General features: G+C 39.0%; 1 pseudogene; it reads left to right on the forward strand.

Annotated features, from left to right (window-relative positions):
• The first annotated feature begins 9,878 nt into the window (after positions 1-9,878).
• Positions 9,879-22,463, forward strand: LOC104479197 (NAD(P) transhydrogenase, mitochondrial-like; annotated as a pseudogene).
• The last annotated feature ends 1,579 nt before the right edge of the window (positions 22,464-24,042 follow it).

Genomic DNA, 24,042 nt, shown 5'->3' on the forward strand with positions numbered 1-24,042 from the left:
GGCCTGGCCCTGGGAACAGTATGAACTGGGTAAAATAATCTGTTACCCTTTCTAAACTTGCAGCCTCTGACAACTAAAGGTGCGGAATTCTCTCTGCTAGTTTTGAACTCTGGCTCCCCACATAGTATCACACTGTGTTACTGGCCAAACAGTCAAGACCAGTCATCATTTGGTATAAGACACATTTTGAAACAATTCAGATTTGGAACCAATTTCAAAGCCATTTAGATTTCTATAAGGAATTCATTAAAAGAAATCACCACAAACAACTAGTTTAAATACTGAACCAATTATTTATGTACATAGGCTACATATTGAAATGTTTTAAAATTTGAGCCAGTTCATCTCACGCAGAATACATTTGGTAAAGATATCAAACATGTAAGTGCTTCATTGAACAAGGCATTTTACCTGCCACTTGCTTGCTGCCTTGCCACTGATGTTTCATTCAGAAATCATCTGAAAACAGTTCTTCATATCACTGCTTATGGTATCATAGCATTCCACCGTGGAGGTACAGAGCGAATGCAGTCCTCTGTTTTCCACATAACGCATAACATGCATATAGATATATGCATTTATTTTCTGCTTTCTGTATATCCAAAAAGGTTAAGTGCTCTTTCATAGCAAAAATTCATAGTAGTTTTTGCCTCTTGGAATAAGATTGACCCAGTAGAGGGGTCCATTTCCTAGTATTTCTTATTTCCATACAGTCTATGGACCTTTAAATACACCTATTAAATATCTTATAAAATACCAGTGTTCAAATGTCTCCATGTCTTGTCTTCTGACAGTGAGCATGTCTAGGATGAGTTAACTCATCAGTATGGTGGGAGCAAGTCAAAGCTAAATAAGTGAGAAACCTCTGTTTATGTTTTTTGTTTGTTTTTTTTTAAAGGAGGGTTCTGCTACTGCTTTAGTCCTTCCAGACCCCTCAGACAAAAACTTTGTTGTTCTTACTTGCAAAATATAAATTATCAAGGTCTTTTGTGTCTGAGAGAAAACACAAAGTAATGGCTAATGAACAACTGTGGAGAAGTAAGCAGTTAAGTTCAGTATTACCTGAATTAGTGTCTGTCTGGCTAAGCTGAGATGGCTAGAGGTGAATAAACTATCCACTTGACAAAATTATAACATAGCAAAAGAGTAAGCTTATAGCCCTGTCACTCCCTCAATAGCAAAGAATCCACAGAATAGGATTCAATAATGATTACTAAAGAAGGAAAAGAGAGAACTGAAAACTCGTATATGCTGGTATTTGGAGAGCTTTGATGTGGCACTTTAATTCCCTGGCATTTTGAAACCAGACTTCTGTAGTCAGACTAAACTGAAGCCAGAAATTCTTTTCACTTTCTGCCCGTATTTGAGAATGAAAAAAGTGAGGTGAGATAAGTTGGTGGGCAGTAAGGTGTGTTGATGAAGACAAGCTGGGAGTTAGCTGTGAGCAAGTGAGGATCAGCAATTTTTTTTTTTTTTTTTTCCCCCCTCCTCTCAGAGGAAAGTGATACTAGTTCAGTGCCAGCAACAGTGACAGTATTGGAGAGCTGAAAAAATCCCTTAACTGTATTGCATCTGGGTTGAAGAACATAGTGAAACTTCTAGAGACCTAACAAATGTGCCCTATAGGCAGATAGGAGCAGCCTCACGGTCACAGGCCCTGGTCCTCATGGGGGACTTCAACCACCCTGACATGTGTTGGAGAGACAACACAGCAGGGCACAGGCAGTCCAGGAGGTTCCTGGAATGCGTGGACGGCAACTTCCTCCTCCAGGTGATAGAGGAGCCGTCAAGGAGGGGTGCCATGCTCGACCTTGTGCTCACCAACAGGGAGGGGCTGGTGGGGGATGTGAAACTAAAGGACAGCCTTGGCTGCAGCGACCATGACATGGTGGAGTTCAAGATCCACGGGGCAGCAAGGAAAATACATGGCAAGCTCTCTGCCCTAGACTTCAGGAAGGCGGACTTCGGCCTCTTCAGGGACCTGATGGGCCAAGTGCCATGGGAGGTGGCCCTGGAGGGAAGAGGGGCCCAGGAAAGTTGTTCTGTATTCAAGGAGCACCTCCTCCAAGCTCAGCAGAGGTGCATCCCGATGAAGAGCAAGTTGGGCAAAAAGGCCAGGAGGCCGGTGTGGATGAGCAAGGAGCTCCTGGACCAACTGAAAGTGAAAAAGGAAGCCTATAGAGGGTGGAAGTGGGGACAGGTAGCCTGGGAGGACTACAAAGAGGCTGCGCGAGTGACCAGGGATAAGGTAAGGAAGACCAAAGCCCTGGCAGAACTGAATCTGGCCAGGGATATAAAATGCAACAAGAAGAGCTTTTCTAGGTACATAGGGGACAAAAGAAAGTCCAGGGAAAATGCAGGCCCCCTCTGGAAGGGAACTGGTGTCCTGGTTACCCAGGACACGGAGAAGGCTGAGGTACTCAATGACTTTTTTGCCTCAGTCTTCACCAAGAGTTCCTGTCCCACCACCCAAGCTGTAGAAGGTGCAAGCAGGGACTGCAAGGATGAAGAACTGCCCATTGTACTCAAAGAGCAGATTCGGGATCATCTGAGGAACCTAAAGGTGCACAAGTCCATGGATCCTGATGAGATCCATCCGCAGGTCCTGAGGGAACTGGCGGATGAAGTTGCCAAGCCACTGGCTATCGTATTTGAGAAGTCGTGGCGGTCTGGTGAGGCCCCCGATGACTGGAAGAGAGGGAACATAACCCCAATTTTTAAAAAGGGGAATAAGGAAGACCCAGGTAACTACAGGCCGGTCGGCCTCACCTCTGTGCCTGGCAAGGTCATGGAGCAGATTCTCCTGGAAACCATGCTAAGGCACATGGAGAGCAAGGAGGTGGTTGGTGACAGCCGACATGGCTTCACCAAGGGCAGATCATGCCTGACCAATTTGGTGGCCTTCTATGACGGGGTGACTGCATCGGTGGACAAGGGATGAGCAACTGACATCATCTACCTGGACTTGTGCAAAGCTTTTGACACTGTCCCGCACGACATCCTTCTCTCTAAACTAGAGAGACATGGGTTTGATGGACGGACCACTCGGTGGATAAGGAGTTGGCTGGATGGCCGCACTCAGAGAGTGGTGGTCAACCTCGATGTCCAGGTGGAGACCGGTCACGAGTGGCGTCCCTCAGGGGTCCGTGCTGGGCCCGGCCCTGTTCAACATCTTTGTCGGCGACATGGACAGTGGGATAGAGTGCACCCTCAGCAAGTTTGCTGACGACACCAAGTTGTGTGGTGCCGTCGACACGCTGGAAGGGAGGGATGCCATCCAGAGGGACCTTGACAGGCTGGAGAGATGGGCCTGTGCCAACCTCATGAAGTTCAACCAGGCCAAGTGCAAGGTCCTGCACCTGGGTCGTGGCAATCCCAGGCACAAATCCAGGCTGGGTGGAGAATGGATTGAGAGCAGCCCTGAGGAGAAGGACTTGGGAGTGCTGGTGGATGAGAAGCTTAACATGAGCAGGCAATGCGCCCTTGCGTCCCAGAAGGCCAACCGCATCCTGGGCTGCATCAAGAGGAGCGTGGCCAGCAGGTCGAGGGAGGTGATTTTCCCCCTCTACTCTGCCCTGGTGAGACCCCACCTGGAGTACTGTGTCCAGTTCTGGAGCCCCCAACACAAGAAGGACATGGACCAGTTGGAGAAGGTCCAGAGGAGGCCACGAAGATGATAAAAGGGCTGGAGCACCTCTCTTATGAGGACAGGCTGAGAGAGTTGGGGCTGTTCATCCTGGAGAAGAGAAGGCTCCGGGGAGACCTGATAGCAGTCTTCCAGTACCTCAAGGGGGCCTACAAGAAAGATGGGGAAAGGCTGTTTAGTAGGGCCTGTTGCAATAGGACGAGGGGTAATGGTTTTAAAATAGAGGGGGGTAGATTTAGATTGGAAATTAGGAAAAATTTTTTTACGATGCGAGTTATAGAACACTGGAACAGGTTGCCCGGAAAGGTGGTGGAGGCCCCATCCCTGGAAACGTTCAAGGCCAGGCTGGATGAGGCTCTGAGCAACCTGATCTAGTCAGGGATGTCCCTGCTCCTTGCAGGGGGGTTGGACTAGATGACCTTTGAAGGTCCCTTCCAACCCAAACCATTCTATGATTCTATGATTCTATGAAATGTCTGATGCGACTCTATGCAAACAGCAACCTAAATGACAAGCTTTCTTGTGGTGGAGATAGATATAACCTTCCCACATCCCACCTCTCTAGGAACACAGAACAAGACCTTGTCATGTACCTGTGGAAAAAAAAAATAAACAGTCTGCTTTTCTTTCCAACTTGGTGCACTTTTTCATCTAACTTCAGTAAGGTTTGAATTGGATCAAATATGAAGAAATGCCTTCATCCACAGCACCACAGTTTGATTCAGTCAATTTGTTCCTTCGCTTGTGTCTCTGTAAGGAAATATGACAATGAGCTCAGAGTTCAAATTGTCTTTAATAGGAAACATTTCCTACTTAACTTTTCCAAAGCCAAATTATGTTTATGATGGAGCTTTTGTGTGATGTTTGCAATTGAAGGAGACTGGACCCTATGACCTAGATTGGGCCCTTCAGTTGCATCTTCTTATCTTATTAAAAAGAGTATTTTTCTCTTTTGTTGCAGAAGGGAATGAAGCTAGACAAGTCACTTTTCATGTAGTCAGACACAGTGAAGTTAAGGGGGGAGCGAAAAATTACAAGCCATGATAATGTCAGCAGTCAATATTGTTTGTCTTTACAGAACCATAAACAAAATCATGAAACCAGTCTCTGAAAGGTCTCGATGACAGCTCTGGTAAATTTAAGCAATCTGGCTACGAAGATGAATGGTATTTTCCTGTTGCACATTCTCTCTCTCTCTGAAGCTATTTAAATCTAATTAACCTAGTGTCAAATTCTCTGATTTCCCTCCAATGTTCTAACACAGGGCCCTAAACAATGTTGATATTTTTTTTTAAACCAAATTCTCTTAAGATATTTGTTTTTAACATTTATCCTTTTATTTGCTTGTATACCAAAATAAATTATTACCTCAAGATTGTATGGCTATGACAGTAAAGCAGATGGTACCCACAGAAGAAAAACAGTTTTTTTGACTAACACAGAAAGCATGTGTATACAATGATGGTCTTGCCCTGGATCAGCTTGGGTATTAGCAATTCTCGTTCTTGCCAGTCTTCTGTTTCCTTCTACTGAGTCAAATTTCACTTCAACGAAGCCAGTAGAAATTTTACCTTTAACTTCAGTAGGGACAAAGAATCAAAATACAGATTTTTGTAGAGTTGTATAGGAATTCCTAGAATGACTGCCTACCTTACCCTGCATTACTGATGATGGACGCACTTTGCCATCTGTATCTAAGGAATCAGGAGGGTTGTGCTGAATGTACCCTGCTTCAGCATTTACATCACTGCTGGTAAATTCGGTTTGTACCAGTTACCCTGTTAGGTTAAGGAGGATTTTGTTGTCGTGCCCAGTTTAGTTTTATTTTAAGACTTGAAAGAAGGAGAAAAAGATTTTAAGTATAAAAACTATAAAGATGGAAAAAAGAGTTTTCCCGTTATTTAATTTTGTTAAGCAAAACCCTGAAGTTGCCTGGCCTTCTGGCCAAATAATATAAAGCATTGAGAAACCCATAGTTAACTGGCCTGGAAAGCTTTCTTTAAGAAAACAAGCCCAGAACAACAGCAACTTTCCTTCAAACTACTGCATACCTGCAGCACTTTTGAAGAAATCAGTAATTCTTTCATTAATTCCCCAATAAGTAAAGAAAACCAACAACAACACAACCACTCACCAAAAGCCCCACAAGTATTAGATATTGCTAACAAAAAAGCCTGCTGTGACAAAGATAGATTCTAGTGAGGTCCATGTAGCTATAAAATGTTGACACAAGACAGCATTTTAGTGAATATTTTTGGGGCAACATCCTGTTCTCTGAACAAAGAACAATAAATTGAAAAGATTTTTGAGCAATAGCTTGTTGGGAGGAATAAGTTGTACAAGAATGCTTAAGCAGCACATAACTATGAATGCAGCTTATGTGTTTCAAACATGCTTCCTTTTGAAGGTAACTGAAAGGTTTGCCCTATTTTCCAGTTCATGTAAAGTTTATATAATCATCAACTAGTTACTTTAGCAAGGGAATCTGTGCTGTAAATTCCTGGAATAGCTGTGAGCAGCCCTGTGCACTGTCCACGTTCTGTGCAAGTGGGATGACAGTCAAGTATAGGTATGTCAGCTGATCTACAGAATGAAAAATAAATAAGTCAAATATTGTAGTTGCAAGAAGCACTTTATGCTATGAGTCACCACCTTTGGTATGCATTCTTTTGCCAGCATTTGCCCTCCATCAAACACTTTATTTTCAAGCCTCTGGTATAAATTGGAATGACATTTGAATATATTGTTTTGAAATTTATTGCTTTTAGATGTCCATTATGCTATTGTTGTTATGAGGCTTCTATTAATTATCTAATTGATTTGGTTTATGTATTTGTCTCAAGAAGTTTTGGCTCTGCTTCTGTAACGTGTATACTGATATCTGAACTCTAAGGGAGCGTGATATTTCATGGCATGTTTTTGGCATGGAGAGTTTAATGTTTTCTAATCTGAGGTTGTCACTAATTACTTAGAATGTTATCTGTTTGCATGTTACAGGTACAAATTAGTAGTGCTGGCATCTAATAATTTTGGCAGAGATTTTACTGGTCAGATAATGCCAGCAGGACAAGTTTCTTCTGTGAAGGTATAGTTGCCACATCTGATATTTACAGAGCAAAATTTTGCCCTGGAAAGCTGGACTACTAGTTAGTAACAAGGTAGTAACAAGGTAGTTCAGCTCTCTCATGTGACCTTTCAAAGAGGTAACTCATAGAATTTGTTTCTTGTAATTTTATTTGGATTTGCTGGATCGTACTGGCTTTAGATATTTGAGCCATCCTGTAAAAGCTGAGTTAACTAAGTTTGAGCATTTCTGAATGTAAAATTTTCTTGATTGGAACCTTGTATGATTTCCCTAAGAGGTCAGAATCAGATTGTTCATAGGGTGGTCCCAAAAAGGATGTTGTACGAGGTCTGCTTCTCTTTGGCAGGACACCAATATCGAGGGCTCCTCTGGTCTGTTCTCACCTGCCTTAACGCAGTGCAGCCAAGGGCAGTTGAAGTTTGTAGGTGAACCTATTATGTATGTTTTAGTTTTGCCTTGGGTTTTTCATTTGTTTTTGGCAGATGCTCAATTGATTGCAATTATTTTAAGTGTAAAAATACATTTAATCGCATCATACCTCAGAAGGATACTCACTGGTTTTTCTAAGGATCTTAAAACCGTCTATATTTTCATTCTGAGACTGAATTCTGCTTTCCGATACCCATTTCAGTATACCTGTCAGAACTCATATCTGAGAAGAGCTATAGTAAAGGAAAATACTTAGATAGCTGGACAAATAGGGTTATTATCCTTTGTTATCAAAGTTTGAGTTGAGGTCTGTATTCTGTGGAACAGAAAAAGGGGCCCTAGCCGTGTTTTGTTTAACTTATTTTTTTTTTCTAACTTACTTCTGTCTTATTTTCTACATATGACAGCTTTTGTACAGATGACCACCTGCTCTTACAGCCTAAACCAGCTGTCCAACTATGTTGGATTGTTCAGATTTTTAAAAAATTTCTCTGAAGTAGTTAGTTTTTAGCCTCCGATGCTCTTTAAAGTTCAAGTGCTTTTGAAGATAAGGCATATTGCAGACACAGCATGTGATGGAATAAGTGAACATAGCATGCACTTTACTATCTGTTTGATCTCTCTAGATGCTGATAATTGGCAGTGGCATTGCTGGGCTGGTTGCAGCAGGAGCTGCCAAAGCAATGGGAGTTACTGTCAGGGGATTTGATACCAGGTAGAGTAAGAAAATATGGCTTAGAATCTAGAACACTGCTTAACACTTCATAAAATATCCTGGCCAAAGTCCTGCTCTTCTTTGCACTGAAGGATGTCCCTCAAAACCAATCTGCTAGGTTTCTCTGTGTTGCAGGAAAGAGAGACTTAAACTGCAGCATGTGTAATTAATTTATTGCTAATTAACACAAACTTCGAATTACTGGTTTGAGTATTCAGAAAAAGAGAACATAATTTTAAAAAAAACCAGTTAAACATGCTGCTTCTCTACTTTACAGGCCTAACTTAAGCCAAGCATCATTATCTTCCTCCTCCCTTCCTAGTCTCAACTTTCCTCATTTTCCCTGCACACTGCACTCAGTCCATCCCAATTTCTTTGAGTGTGGGGTTGTGTGCAACTCTTTCTGATCCATCTCTCATGGCTGGCCCTGTCCCAGCATGGGTCATCCCTGGGCTGCGGTCCCTCAGGTATGGAATTCCCTTTGGTATGAAATGCCTGCTTCCAGGACTGTCTCATGCGGTGCCTGTCTCCTCAGCGCTCCGTATGTCTGTTTATATATATCTCTTCACATCTTCTCCCCTAGCAGCTACTGCTCATGTGTGAGCAGGGGTGCCATATGCTGCTCTGGCAGCTTTTGGTGGTTGAGAGCGTGTTTACATGGGCTTCAGAGCCGGCTGGAACTGGATGGTACAGGACAGTTCATAGTCTCCTGCTCAAGCCACCTCTGCAGCCCCTGCCACCAAATTTTGCAATTTGTGCCCACTACAGCACGCTCACGTGAGCTGATTAGGCACTCATGTGTGCACTAATTGGGTGTTCATGGGTAAATTAATTGTGTGCTCATGTGTTAATACTCTAGTTTGTCCAGAAACTTTCAAAAACTGGAGAACAAATCATAATAATTTTGGATAGTAAACCCTGCTATGTCATTCAGTCCATTCCTCTGCCACAATCCATTAACTGCAGTCCCTTTTTATTTGACTAGGCAAGTTTGTGTCCCAGGCAACTGAAATTTGTGATTCCTCTCGCGTCCTTTGGGAATCTGTTTACTTGTAGTCAGGAAATGCCTTTTTTATTCCATTTTATTCAGACAGTTAGGTAGAAATGATTGGGCTCTGATTCTATATCAAAGTCTGGGGACAGTTCACCTGGCCCCTGTTGAAATAACATGAGAATCTGCACAAGAACAGCTGTTCCCCTGGGTGTGTGAGATTGCGTTGGGACTTTGGTATTGTAGCAGTGATGAGCAGTACTGCAATCCTAAACATATGTCATTAATGAATATTTATGGACTAACTACTGCAGTATCTACAGCAAAAAAAAATGAAAGCACTTCAAAAACTCCTTAGTAATCCATATAGATTCTAATATACTTTAACCCACCAGAGAGAAAATGTGTCATTTAATTGCTGCAGAGCTTATCATAAGTGGTTTATCCAAGGGAACAGCAACTCTTTTTACTTAAGAAGGCAGGTAGGCTTTTCCAATAAAGTTATTAAATGGTATATTTAGACACATGTTAAGGACAGGCTCTTTGAGCAGTGACTACTTAGCAAAGCCAGCCTTTTTTTAGTTTGGAAAAACTGACTTCAGTTTTTCTTTAGTAAAATGAACTTTTTCAGGTAAGTATTTTCACATGTACGAAACTAATTTTAGTGATCGGGTTTTTTTTTTTTAAATTTTTATTTGAAATAAAAAGTTTAGAAGCTGCTGAGGTAAAGCTAGTAAACAAGTTGGCACAGCCTGATTTGCCTAGTGCTTATGAAAAACAAACTCTTGTGCCTCTGTGTTTTTTTTAACAGATCTAGTTACAATGAGAGAGCCTGTTAACTACTGTTGTCTTGCCTCTGTTAACACTGCAATGATTGTTTTTATAAAAATATTTTAAAATGTGATCCTATATCTGTCTTCTCTACTATTTGTGCTTGGATCTCCAGGACTGGAACAGCTTAAATTCCTTGGAGCAGAACTTCTAGAGAAGATAACTGCTGAAATAGGCAAGGATGTTGGAGGCAATGCAAAAGAATTCTTCCAAGAATATTGATGCAAACCTGGTGTTATTTGCCAAACTGTGTAAAGAAGTGGATACTGATATTAGTACAGCTCTTATTCCAGGTAAGATACTGCTTATAATTATTGGAGAGCCTAAACGTTGTACCCTATGAGGATAACATGCTTAGTGAAATATTCATGTATCTAGATATGCACTAAAAACTATTAATGAGTAAAGCCTTAGGTTTTATTTCATTTTTATTCAGTGGTTTAGAGTATTTCCTTCTCTTTGCTAATGATTTCTTCGTAATTTTCAGTTCAGACTCAATGTGATTAGTATTTTATATTTACTTCTGAAAGCACCTATGTATATTACATATCTCCCCACTTACGCTCTTTATTTCTAGTAAGAATTACTAAACTTGTTTGGTCTGCTTGCTTAAACATTAAGTTGAGGAAGAAAGCTCCAATTCTAATCACTAGGAGTATGATGACGTCAATGAAGGAATAATCAGTAATTATGGAGCTGAGGCTGGAGGTAAAGTAGAAATTACTCATCCTGCAGAACTTGACAGTTGTAAGGTGTGTAGATTATACATCAGCATTTAGAGATAACTGATGTGCAGATAAAATACAAATAATGTCAGTATTGGTGTATCAAATGAAAAAGTAATAGATGTTATAGTAATAAAGACTCTCTTTCCTTGAAGCCATTGCAAGTCTGTCATGGAATTCTTACCAAAGTTTTGTGGGGTAATAAAGCGGAGTCTTTCATAAGTAATGAAACCACAAATTGGAATATTATCCAGACACCATTCCATCTTTGAATATTTTATGCTTTGTGGCTTTTATAAGCATGGTAGCATAATTTTTAACAATAATATCCATAAATGCTCTTAAATTCACCCCTAGAGCATTATTAACAAGAATTTTGAGTGTCTAATTCCATATACAGAAAAAGAGAAAAATCAATATATAGAGTTATTTAATTTCAACATTTAAAAGTGTTCTGTGTCACTTTTTTACAATATGAATGGTAGATTTTAATCGATTACCATTAAGGGGATTTCTAGATGAAGTCTAAGTTCAAGTGTGATCTGGAAAAGAAAAGTCCTGCAGTGTATAATGGTAAGATGATATAAAGGACTTGGGTGTGCTGGTGGACAAGAAGCTCATCATGAGCCAGCAACATGCGCTTGCAGCCCAGAAAGCCAACCGCATCCTGGACTACATCAAAAGAAGTGTGGCCAGCCGGTCGAGGGAGGTGATTCTTCCCCTCTGCTCTCATGAGACCCCACCTGGAGTACTGCGTCCAGTTCTACAGCCCCCAACAGCTGGAAAAGATCCAGAGGAGGGCCACAAAGATGGTCAGAGGGCTGGAGCACCTCTCCTGTGAGGACAGGCTGAGAGAGTTGGGGCTGTTCAGCCTGGAGAAGAGGAGGCTCCAGGGAGACCTTATAGTGGCCTTCCAGTACCTCAAGGGGGCTACAGAAAAGACGGGGAGAAACTCTTTAGCAAGGCCTGTTGTGATAGGACAAGAGGGAATGGGTTTAAAGTAGAGAGAAGGTAGATTTAGATGAGAAATAAGGAAGACATTTTTTTACAATGAGAGTGTTAAAACGCTGGCACAGGTTTCCCAGAGAAGTGATAGATGCTCCATTCCTGGAAACATTCAAGGCCAGGTTGGATGAGGCTCTGAACAACCTGATTTGTTTGGAGACATCCCTGGTTAGATTAGATGACCTTTGAGGGTCCCTTCCAACCCAAACCATTCTTTGATTTTATGATTCTATAATAATTATTTGTCTGCCACCAGAGCATACATTAGAGTATTGTCTAAACAGTTCAGGTTTTACCAGTTATTTGTTTTGTGGTGTTTGTTTGTGGTGGTATTTTTTTGTTTGTTTGTTTGTTTGTTTTTTTCTCTCCACATAACAGTGCAGTCCTAACTGGTGATATACTGAAGAAGACGGGAGACCATTTTAAAAATGTGTGAAGGTGTAATTAATCTTAAATTTTTTCTTTCATTATCTCTTCAGAGGTCAGTCACATTTCCACCTTATTGCTTTACTTAGAGGGATATTTTCTTTTTGAATGGAAGATTATTTTTTGTCATGATCTTGTTCTAGTAGCTAAAACTCAATGACAGACATCATAAAACTGGTGATATCAAGTGTTCATAGACTTGCTGGCCTATGCTGATGTTTTTCTAGGAGGGCCTACCTTTGTCTCTTGATTTCTGCACATCCAGCTATGTGCTAAATTGGTTGTCCAAACTGTTTTAAATTTGTCATTTTGGAGCCTGATTAAAGATAATCAAGTGTGCATATTTTTGTTTAGCAGAGCTGAGAAGAAATTTGCTATCATCATCTCTTCATGGGGGAAAGTCCAGTTATGCTGGCTTCTCTGGGGGGAAGAAATATTTCTGCTAATTTTGTGTTGAAAATTTGAGTTGAAATACTTAGCTTTTACAAATTTAAATACTCCCCTATTGAACCACTTCCGAATATTTTGTTCTGGGTCAGGTTGTATGTACTGGAGCTGATCTAGTGTCGTATATAATCAACAGTTTGGATATTGGTAGCCTCTCCTCCCCATGTGTGCCACCTAGACTGCATGTCCCAGGTTGCACTATGTTTGTGATGATGTAGCAGTGGGCTTCAGGCACACAGAAGGCCTGCATGTCTGCCATGAGGCTCAACTTTAATTTAAATGCCTAGCTTACATAGTGAAAAACTCACCTAAGCTGAGAATCCTGTAGTGTGAAAACACTTGAGATACTATTGTACATGAGAAAAATCCTCTATAAGTCAGCTATTCTCTACTTTACTCTCTTCAGTAATAGCTATAATGCTGCATTTTTCCCCCTCCTTCTAGTACTGTGTCATTTGTTTTCCTTTGTGAAGACCATTATTTAAAGCAATTAAAAATGCTATAATTTCAGTATGTGGGAATTTACCTGAGGAGGAAAAGTCTCTCATCAGGAACTGACTTGAGAAGTGGGCTATAAAGCAATAGCAGAATACTTGCAGCCTTCACTGTCCTTCAGGTAGTAGACACATGCATGGGCCTGTTTTGGAAAGCTAGGTGAAAAGAACAGTGCAGCTAAAAGTATTTCAATTTTACCTTGTAGTGACTTCTTCCGTGGCTGCTGTACTTGACTATCATGTCGTGACTTATTCCAGGATGTGTATTGAAACCAACATATGTGGCTGCATATGGGATGAACTGGCAACTGCAATGTCCAGATGGCTATCCTGGAATGATGCAATGAAAGAAAGAAACAATAATTTAGAGTACAGTGTTCAAGATCAGAATTCAATATAAGTTGTTTTCAGAGCGTGGCATTTAGAATTCTTTTGTGGTTTTTTGATGTTCTGTGTTCATAATAATGTGAAGGGATGTTGAAGAAACATGATCTTAATCCAGATGTACTTGCAAGCAATTTAAGTTCTGGAGGTATCTCCATCTTCTTCCTTGGGACTGACTGGAGTGCAATTAATCTGTGAAACACATTGTGCAATGTGATTCTTATCAGACAATCATTAGGTGTTTTCGAATTTGAAGAAGCAGTTGATTTCTTATTCTCAAAAATAAGCCCCATATGGTTTTGTAACCAGCTCCCTGACTGGCCTCCCAGCTCATTTAGTCTCTGGCTTCCTGACAAAATTGCTGACTTTCTTTGGTCATGCATCAGAGTAAGCTATTAGTTTTAAGCAGAATCCTTAACTTGTAAAAGAAAGCTTTAGTAACTCATGTCTGCAGTAATATGCAAATTTGATATACTAGCATGTATGAAACAGGCATCAGATCTGTGGAGAACATGTGAGAAGTTTCCAATACATAAAAGCTTTGTCAACTATTTATTTTCCTTTCTCATCAGGGTGTGGTGAACACTGGTTACAAGAACTTGCCAAGTAGAATGGCTACTCAAGCCAGTAGCCTTTATTCCAATAACATCTTGAAATTATTAAAGCTGCTTCTCCTAAGAAAGAATATTTTCACTTTAAACAACAGGATGATTTAGATTATGGGGCTATTGATCCTGTCGTTAGAGGAATTTTGGTAATGAAGGTGAGTTTCAACACCACTTAAACATTTTTCATACAAACATATAAAATGTGTTGTATGAAAGCAGTGATTTTGTTAGTGAGTTTAGTGATTCCAAGGAAAATTATCATTCTATGTCTAGATGATACTGTAGTGAAGGGAATTTCTTGCATGTTTCAAGCTAAAATATGGGGGGGAAAGAGATTTATAAAAATGTTGATACTGTAAAATTACTGTTGTACTTTAAACTTGTGCTTTTAAATAGTGTGTTGCTGAGAATCAGCCCGTCTCCTGAGCTACTGAACTGTGCCTTAAAGAATACGACTTCAAGTGCTGGACAATTTGTGGACTCAAATCGGTGTGTATTGAACAAAGGTGCTGACAAGCAGGAATAGGTGAGCTGTGTGTGTGACTCAAAAGGACTTCGAGTGGTGCAAGTACTTCAAAGGCCATATGGTTTGATGACACTTATTGCATCTTTGTGCCAGGCTCAGGAGAGGTAGAACATTGTGGCTTAAAAAGATACAGTGGTTTTCTATTGAAACAAGCAGGGACTTAGCCTCAGAATATGAAACGTGTCTCAACCCCAGTTGACACCATGAGGCTCTATCCTGCGTAGTCTCTGTTGTAATAGCAGTAGCCCTCATACCTTCCTACATCTTTTGGCCCTTTATTCTGGAAGGAGAAAAGGAACTAGATATACAGTTAAATCAGGGAACAACCTTAAGATCTGTGAAAACTGATATTACTCGCATATTGGCTGCAATTTTCTGTATGCAAGATGTTTCTTGAGATAGAGTGATTCTTTTTCAGTTAAGTTTATTTTGGATGTAGTAAAGAGGAAGGCTTAATTTCTGTAGTCATGGTGAGTTGAAGATTGACAGGAATCCATATTTGCCTGCAGGTAGCATTAAACCAAAGTACAGGCATGCTAAACATTTAAATATTGGCAGACTGGAATTACTGTTTGGCTAAGAAAGTGTTTATAAAGAGAAGCATATTCATGTTCAGCTTTTAAGGAATGTAGTCTAGGATTTAGGTAGGTTTTCTTATTTAATGTTTGTTTTCTGGGCTTTGTTTTATGCTTGTGTGGTTTTTTTTCTTTTAGAGGGTTTTTTTTTTTCCCCCTCCAGTGTCAAGTGTATTACATCTGAAATACATCAGGTCAAATTTGGTACAGTAAAAACACAAAGATGTTTTTTATAACTGACTGGATTCAATGGTCGATGCTGTTTTACAGACCAAGGGTTATAATCAGCAGAAAGTAAAGGTCAAATCCCATTCTATTGCTCATGTGAATAATCCCATTAATTTCAGAAGGACAAACGAGTAACCATGTCAGAAATTTGCCTGAAGAGTTAATCCATAATATAATGAAAGGCAAGATAAAGTAGGAATCCATCGTAATGACTGCTTTGTTTTGCAGCAGCAAGGCGTAAAGCATTATTTCAATAACCTTTCCCAAGAACAGCACCTCTTTCTGTTTAAAAGAAAAAAAGCACAAGAACAGGAAGAACCATAGTCTTACAATCTAGGAAAAGGATGACCACAGCTGGAATTTATGTAAAAGGTATAAGGGAATTAATTTATCTGTATTGCTTGTTGCCAGTTTGGCATTTAATTGTTGAGCCATGCTATGAATAATTACATAAAAATAAAATGAGCTTCTGAAAGGTAGTGTGCATTAACATTGAAAAGCAGCAGGCCGTGGTAAGCCAGGGTTGCTAACATATCGTGTTGCTTTCCAATTGAATGAAAGGCTAAAAATTCAGCTTTTCAGGATCCTTGGTGAATCGTTGTATACCTTTTGTTACCAAGAAATCTCCTTCTGATATTAATTATGTATGAAATAAAGAGCCAATGTGGTATAGGTTAGGGACCCAGTGCAGGGCCAATGGAAATTAACAGAGACTGTTCTGAAAAGCTTTTGGATCAGGGCCTGTATATACTGCATAACTCCAGATGTCATTATCTGTGTTGAAATATATGTATGAAATGGAAAATGAATCATATAGCAAGGTTTTGATTATGTTGAATAATATTTTCCTCATAAACAAGATTGTTATGCTCTTTGCATTAACTGCCTTTAAAAATAATGATAGAATGAATAATGAGTAATGCAAGTTACAACAAAAAATAATACGTGTAGCACACCTTCTCAGGGATTCACTACCTTCAAAGCTCCTGTTCAAGGTAAATGAGTAACAGCACAAATATCTATTGGTTCAAGGAAAGCAATTTTTGGTGCTATAGAAAATTGATTTTAAAGGGAAAAAAATAAAAAGAGAAGGAAGTCTGTTTCACTTAGTGAACCCTTCCATAACCAAGCTTTGTACAGCATCTGAAAGACTTTTCTTACTGCCTCCTGCCAGGGTCACTGATTTAAAATGTTTTGTTGAAAGTATCATCCTTGTTTGAAGATCTATTTTTTTTTATTATTGTTGGACAATTTGTATAAAACTTTAAAAGTTTTTATTAAGAACTTCCTAAAATGATAATCCAACTGAAAATTAAACTCCTGTGATCTCCAAGAGTGAGGTAATGATATCTTTCTACATTGGGCTTTGTCTTGATTGGAGAAATTCGTACTGTGCATTGATTTGCTCAGGGCTTACTTGGGTATATTTAACAAAACATTGTGCAAGTGATGACAAAATATGTCTCCAAGTAAAATATCATATTTTCTTGGATTAATAAAATGATCTAGTCTTTTCCTAAAGAGGGAAAAACATTTCCTTAAACCACCAACACATATGGTCAAAGAGACTAGTACTGGGAGCAATAATATTTTCTCCCAAGGAAGTATTGTTGAACGCTTTGTGTGGTCTGCATCTTTTAACAATGTTCAGATGCTACATTGTGGTCTGTATTCCTACTAAAGCAGTAAAGGTTGTGAGAAGTCACTGGGGAATTTATGACATACTTAAATTTGGGTCTTTCTTTTTTTTTTTTTTTTTTTTGAGAACTATTTCTCCGTGTTTGCCCAACTGGAATATTTTTTATTTAAGAAATTTAGATTGGCAGTGCCATATGCATTTGGGAGATCCTGAGGTCCCCACTTCATCCTCAGGTTGACAAAGATTCTTTTATTCCACAATTAGTTTTCTGGCAAAAACAACGTATACAAGTTATGCGTGTAAAAGTGTGTGCAGGAAATGCCTTCAGCCGCCATGGGTGTCAGTGACACAAATTCAGTGGAAACAGGGTTTGGGTTTTATGCCTGTTTTTATTTTATGATTAATAAAGAAAAGTGCCTTTTTTTTTCTTTTTTTTTTTTTATTTATTCTTCTGAGTGCATACTTTTTTTCTTTATAGTTTTGGCAGGTATTTTGGGACTGACACTTTTTTCTCCTAATCCTTCTTTTACTCAAATGGTGACCAGATTTGTTCTTGCTTGGAATAGTAGTTATCCCACTGCCCAGGGAGTCACACCTGGCCTCCATTTGCCTCTCATGCCAGAAATTGTATTTATTATTGCTAAGTGTACTGCCTGCTGCTTTCTTCTCTTGTATGCTTCGTTATGACAGATTTGAGTTCAGTTTCATTCGGAGGGCCCTACAGGAAGTCAAAACAAGGTTAATGACTTACCCGAAGTGAATTACAAATTAGATCAGAATTTATGAGTTCCTGCCCCAAAACTTTTAATCCAGGCACTAAACAATGACATTTTCATATTTACTTAGCTCCATGATGCATATTAATGCACAGAAATTTTACTGACAACCAAAAGATTATATATCTATATCCTTTGCGTTTTCATCTACGTAGGACCAGCTTCTTTCTGCATGGTCTTGTCCAAAAAGGAAGATGTCTCCAAAAAAGAACGCTGCTTCAGTTGATGAAACTACTAGGTTAAGTTTTCCAAAGCTCATTGATACACAAGTAGCTGGGTTACTTTGCCTGACTGAGATACAACATGCATTTGCCGTGATACAGAAGTATAAAGCTGCATGTGGAAATGTACAGTCTGAGCAGCATCCTTACTGAGTCAGCTGTCAATTGCATGGAGTAGAGCATTTTGCAGACCAGATTTTTCCTGATGTTTTCAGCTTTAAATTTACATTTATGATGGAAAAAGTATTTAAAAATTGGATTCTATTCTAAGCAAAGGTAAATGCAAATGGACCTCAGTTTGGCTTTAGAAGCATTTAAATTCCAATTAATTTTTTTGGTAGAACTTTGGACAGAAGAACCCGCTTTTTTAATAGAACTGGGTATGTACAGTTTTGTGTTAGTAGTCTAATTGTTTTGATAGTAAAGTCAGTTGTCTGTCTGGTTTGGTTTGGAAGGGGCCTTTAAAGGCCATCTAGTCCAGCCCGCCTGCAAGGACCAGGGTCATCTTCCACTACATCAGGTTGCTCAGAGCCCCGTCCAACCTGGCCTTGAATGTTTCCAGGGATGGGGCATCCACCACCTCTCTGGGCAACCTGTGCCAGTGTTCCACCACCCTCAGTGTAAAAAATGTCTTCATTATTTCTCATCTAAATCTACCCTCTTTCTATCTTAAAACCATTACCCCTTGTCCAAATAGTTAATAAAATTGAAAATGCTCCTACTAAAAGGAAAACAAGATCAAGTCTGACACCATATGGGAAGTGAATTTGCAACTGGAATAAGCTGCAGAATACAAAATGACAGTTACACTAGTTTTAACATAAAAGGATGTACAGAGAGAGATAGTGTCTCCATGGGATTTTTTACTTGCTAATTCCTATAGGTAAAGTTTATATTTCTGAGTAGGTGGTTTCTTAATTACACAAAATGCTGGATATGTTCAAATTACCTACTCCAGAATAGAATTATCTCTGCCTTCTCCCTAATGCAGTGTTTATAGGAGGATGTGGTACCTCTCTATGCCATTGGACATAACCTTGAACAGGTTATTCAACATTAAGTTTTCTTCTGTTCAATAGTTAAGTAATCCAAAACTAGGAGGGTGGTCTTGGCTAGCAAAGCCAAGCCATACGAGCAAGAAAACAGCCTGATTCTGCCTGAAATATTAATGCTACAAGCAGCGAGGAAATAGGGGTTTGTGCAGAATCAGGCTCTCCAGGAAAGCTGTTCACTTATATGGACAAATATTTGCCATCGCTCTTCATTAGATCATGGAATCTGTTATCCCTAGGGCCAGGGAAACAATTTTATAGCCTTTTTGTTTTCTGCTGTCCTTATTTGAGCATATTTCTTTGACTGTGCTATGTTTCATTCAAGAGAAAACAGCTTTGCATTTCCAGTTTCATAATATTCAGTCAGTTACAAAGCAGCAACACATTTGCCAAAGAACTTCATTCATTTGCAGAAGTGCCAGTCTGTGTCTAGCTTAGAGTGTAAATACATCAGAAGAGAGACCATATTTACTTTTATTTGTTATTTTTTCATCCACTTCCAGACACGTGTTGTTCAAAACTTATTAAAACTGAGCTATTTCTTGTTAGAGGTAGAATCTAATTGGCAATTATCTTTACTAAAGACAGAGAAAGGAAGTATTTTGGGAAGAAAACAATCTGATAGTAATCAGACCTGAACTGGTTTTCTTACCTGCCCTCAAGGCTTCCTATAATCCTAGAAAAGTGTTCAGCACTAAATCTGGAAGAAATGAGGTGTCAGATTTCATTAATTCTTTAAAGTTGTTTTTTTTTTTTAAACAATACCATCACTGGAGAGAAATCTGATGGATGTCCTGGAGCTTATCAGAAGGTCACATGGCAGTAGTAATAAAGCTTATTTTCTAAATGGTTGTTTCACAGTCAGTTTTACATTGGAACCCCATTCTTTGAAATGGTATTGTATTACTGTACTAGAATAGCTCATACCTGTATTAAAAGAATAAAGTAAAACATTTCCCTCTGCACTATAATACCTGGAAGGAATGGATCAATAAAATCTTAAAAGTAATAAATGCTTCAAAGACTGAACTGGAAGCAGTAGCAAATATTTTCAGTGTATATTCTGCATACAGATATAGAAGACGTTAATTCTTACACCTAGATTTTGTCCTGATTCATTGTGAGGACCAGGTTAATAATTAGCTAAACACTGGATCAAAATGATATGCTTCATTGTTGCTTCTTAAAGTGTAAAATCACTTAAGCTAATGTATTTTTTTTTTCCAATTGTTTTACAAATGAGTACTTGAGTACCTGAAATGTGTTCTGGGAAGTTTGTTATGTTGCATCTTTTCCACAGGCCGTAGGACAAGGCGCATCAATACAATCACGCGACTATTCTGTGTAATACCAAATCTCCTCGGGATACAGTATCTATAAACTTGTTCCATCTCAGCATTGTTAATATCCTTCCATGACAGTTTCACTTCTGTCAAACTTAAGCCTTTGGGCTTAGCCTTCTGAAAAGGCCATAAATATTTCCTGAAGGTACCAGGCAACACATGGTCTTTGGCCTTTCCAAATGTTCTAAGATTGCTGTCGAATGGCTATATTTGTATGTTAGTTATGATTTCAGCTTCGTGGATTTTTCTGACTATGTTATTTTGGATCATACTTCCAGCTCATTCAGTGATGCAAGTTAAAAGACAATTTATGTGTTAAAATTAAGTCACCATGTGCTCTTTAAATATCAGAAGGAAGACCGCATGTTTACAAAATGAGGTCATGTAGGAATTTCAGAGCATTTTTTTTATGTCAAAACATCTAAAATCAAAATATGAAAGAATCAGAACTTCATATTTAGCTTGATAAAATACACTACTTTTACCCATAAAGAATGCAATGGCTAAAACAGTTTTTAAATGATCTAGTGCAAGGCAAATCTAGCAAAGGTGTAATATCTTTCAGCTTGAACTAATGTGATAAGTATTTTTCTTTTGGGACAGAGTATTAAGAAATAAACCTGAAAACAATAAAGAATAAGGCCGTAATTGAGGCATTGTAGACTAATATTAGAAAACAATACGTCAGTGTTGATGGTAATTGAAAACATGTACTCAAATATATGTCAATGGATCCTGGAACTGGGTTGCTGGGATGCTAATTAGTTTCATGGTTGCGTGGTGGATTGGTGTTACAAAGAATTACAGAAACCAGAAAATGTGAAGGGAGGGAATGTGCAGGTCTTATAATCAGAAATGGATATTCACTTCCATTAATAAACAAAGAAGAAATCTTTCTCATCTTTAAAGATAAACTATCAGTTCTCACCCCCCCCCGGATATTTTAAAAGCCTTTCAATGCCTTTATATTCCTTTATAAAGAGTAAAGCTTGAACTACAGCAATGCCACATGTTCTTTTTTCCTTTTTTTTTTTTTTTTTTTTTTTTCAGATGATATATTTCAGCTCAGTTGTGTGCTGTGCAGGAGTGCTGGCAGGGTTGTCTAGTGAGAACGCTTCTGGGTTTGGGAATGCCCTTGGTATAACTGGGGTGTCAGGAGATTCAGGAGCAAGCAGCAGTGGGAGCACCAAAATCCTCCCCAGAAGCGCACAGATGTCTATAGCCATGGCTCTGGGTGGCACAATGGGTACGTACACTTCTTATACAGTATATGTGCTCAATTCACAGCATCCTAGTTAAGTGTTATTAATTAATTTACTATTCTTTGAGAAGATAGGAAAATATATTATGAAAGTATATGAATTCCTAAAGGTGGCCCTCTTAATTAAGGGGGGACTATAAGCTGGGGTTAAAGATCTTAATTGCTGATACAGAGCTTAAGTTTTGTCGAAGTTGAATGTGCTGAAATTAAAAAACTGATGTTTCAAAAAGCACTGAAATCATTAGATGTTTTTGGAACATCCCATTTATTTTCTCAACTGAAACAATTTCCTTATTATGAATCTACCAACTGCCTCAGTTGATCTGAATTAGAATTTATTAATTTGTGGGAAAATAAATGTTTGAAAAATTAAATTTAGTTTTAACGCTGATTCTCTAAGAAGGGTTTTGTATCTGATACTATGGAGGCCAATAGAAATTCTCAAAGGTTGAGGTTGAAACTTGGTAAGAGAGAGGAGAGGAGGGTGCTGCTACTTTGCCAATTTGTCAGAGATTGTGGCAGTCTTCTAGTGCGTCCAGAGGCATTTGGCCTGCCTTGATTCTCTGTAGGCAAAATGCATTTGGAAACTTTGGCGGGTGCGTTCACACAACTCTCTCCCATACATAAGAAACAGTGGCTTCAAAAGAGCTGTTCTGGCTCTGTTTCTTACAAGCTGTCATCCCAAAATGTTCTAGCAATGTATTTTTGGAAAAGACTTAAATTAGGTTAAAATTTCCTACAACTATTATATTTCTATTTCATTGTACGAAAAGGAAAACAATGTTACAAAGTAAACAGTCCTTTCTTGCTCAATGGCCTGTTTACGCTTTGAGTATGAAACACAACGTAATATTTTATTTTGGATCTAAATAATTTAATTTTGCAGGTTTTACCATTGCAAAAGGAATTTAAATCTGTGACCTTCCTCAGCTTGTAGCTGTATTTCACAGTCCGGTTGATTTGGCAGCGGCAGCTCTTCTGTGTATTGCTGAGTACGTGATTGAATATCCACACCTTGATGTTCACCCTTCTGCCCAGTTCTCAAAATTGTGGTGAATCTGGCCACTATATTGGGATGTAGCTTTCAGTGCTGGTTTAGTGGATTATGGAAAACTCTTTAGTCTGTCATGTGAAATTTAGGATGAAGTTCACTAGAGGCCCTTTTTTTTTTTTTTTTTTGTTTTCCTCAAAATACAGTTGAATCTTAGGAGGAGTTGGGGCTAATTCTCTTAGCTCCTTTTCAAGGGGAAGGAAGTAGCTTTATATAATTTAGCTTGACAAATTTGGTAGGACTGGAGCACGAGGAGGAGGAGGTTAGTGACTGGCTTTTGTGTTGATTAGGAGAGATGTTGATCTCAAAGCTTTCTTTTGCTGGATTTGCTGGAGAGAGTTTGTTTAACTAAGAGCCTGGCTTAGATTCCGTAGACCATTACTCCTAAGGCTCTGCTGTGAACAACTCATGGCTAGAGGAATTGTAGTAAGAGATTTTTTAGGTCCCTATGTGTCAATTATTTCCTTCTGTGATGATATACAGCCATTGAAGCTTCATGTTCTGAATAATTACTGTGTCCTATTTGCTGCTATAAAGCAATCATATATCAGACTGCTTTTGTTTTCCCATAATTAACAAGGCTGAAATAGCAGGAGTCACGGAGTATGACAAGAGCTGGAGCACTTCCATTTCTGAGAATTCTTTAAAAAAAAAAATGTGTAAGTTTTTCTTGTATCAGCAATAAGTGGATCTTTCTTCCAGCTAAACTAATTTCCAGAGAGACCAGTGTCTTTGGTATTTTTATTCTATATCTGTAGCCTGTCTTAATTTCTAGTGCTTTAGCATTAAAAATATTTTAGTGCTAAAGTCAATACAGCATTAGAGCAGCATTCCAGGTTTGCTGAACTCATCACCATTTCTACTTGGGCACCACTAGTTGGACGCTGGCTTGCTGACAGCATCCATGGCTAGTATGATAATTTTTACATTGGATCCAAGTTACACCCCTGGATTAGTGTGTAGAGAATAAGGGTCATGTCCTGCAAAACAGCAATTTATTTCAGCTCCTATTATGCCTGTATGATCTTTCAGCAAAAATTCTAAAGGCATATCTGCTTACGCGACCAAACCCAATAATGATTGTAGGTAACACTCTTCTGCTAACTGGGTACTTGAACTAACTTCTATTTGCCTTTGTTTCACTTATTTAATATTTTAGGAGTTATAGAATTTCTCAAAATATGAATTTTTCTTACCCTTATTTGGTGTTTACTAAATTGCAGGGACTGACACTGACAGCTGTAGGTGGAGCAGATATGCCTGTTATTAAAACAGTTACGCTGCCTAAGCCTTGTGTGCAGAAGGTTTTCTTTTTGACAACAGCCTTGACATTTATGGGTGTCTTGATTGGTTCCTCTGGATGGAGCTATCCTGTCATGCATTGTGTGTCTGGTAAGGAAATACCACTAATTCCCCTTTTCTGTGTGAAATAAGACTAGGGCGTCTACTTTGGAAACTTTCAGAAATAAGATGTTGCAGGAGACTGGATGACTGGACTGGCTCCCTGATAGAATTTTGCTCATAGTGGTAGTAAATAATGAAAAGTTATGACAACTGGATAGATGTCTGCTGGGTTTTCTAGAT

This window comes from Chlamydotis macqueenii, chromosome 12 (assembly GCF_036417535.1).
Source record: "Chlamydotis macqueenii isolate bChlMac1 chromosome 12, bChlMac1.mat, whole genome shotgun sequence".
Classification (NCBI taxonomy): domain Eukaryota; kingdom Metazoa; phylum Chordata; class Aves; order Otidiformes; family Otididae; genus Chlamydotis; species Chlamydotis macqueenii.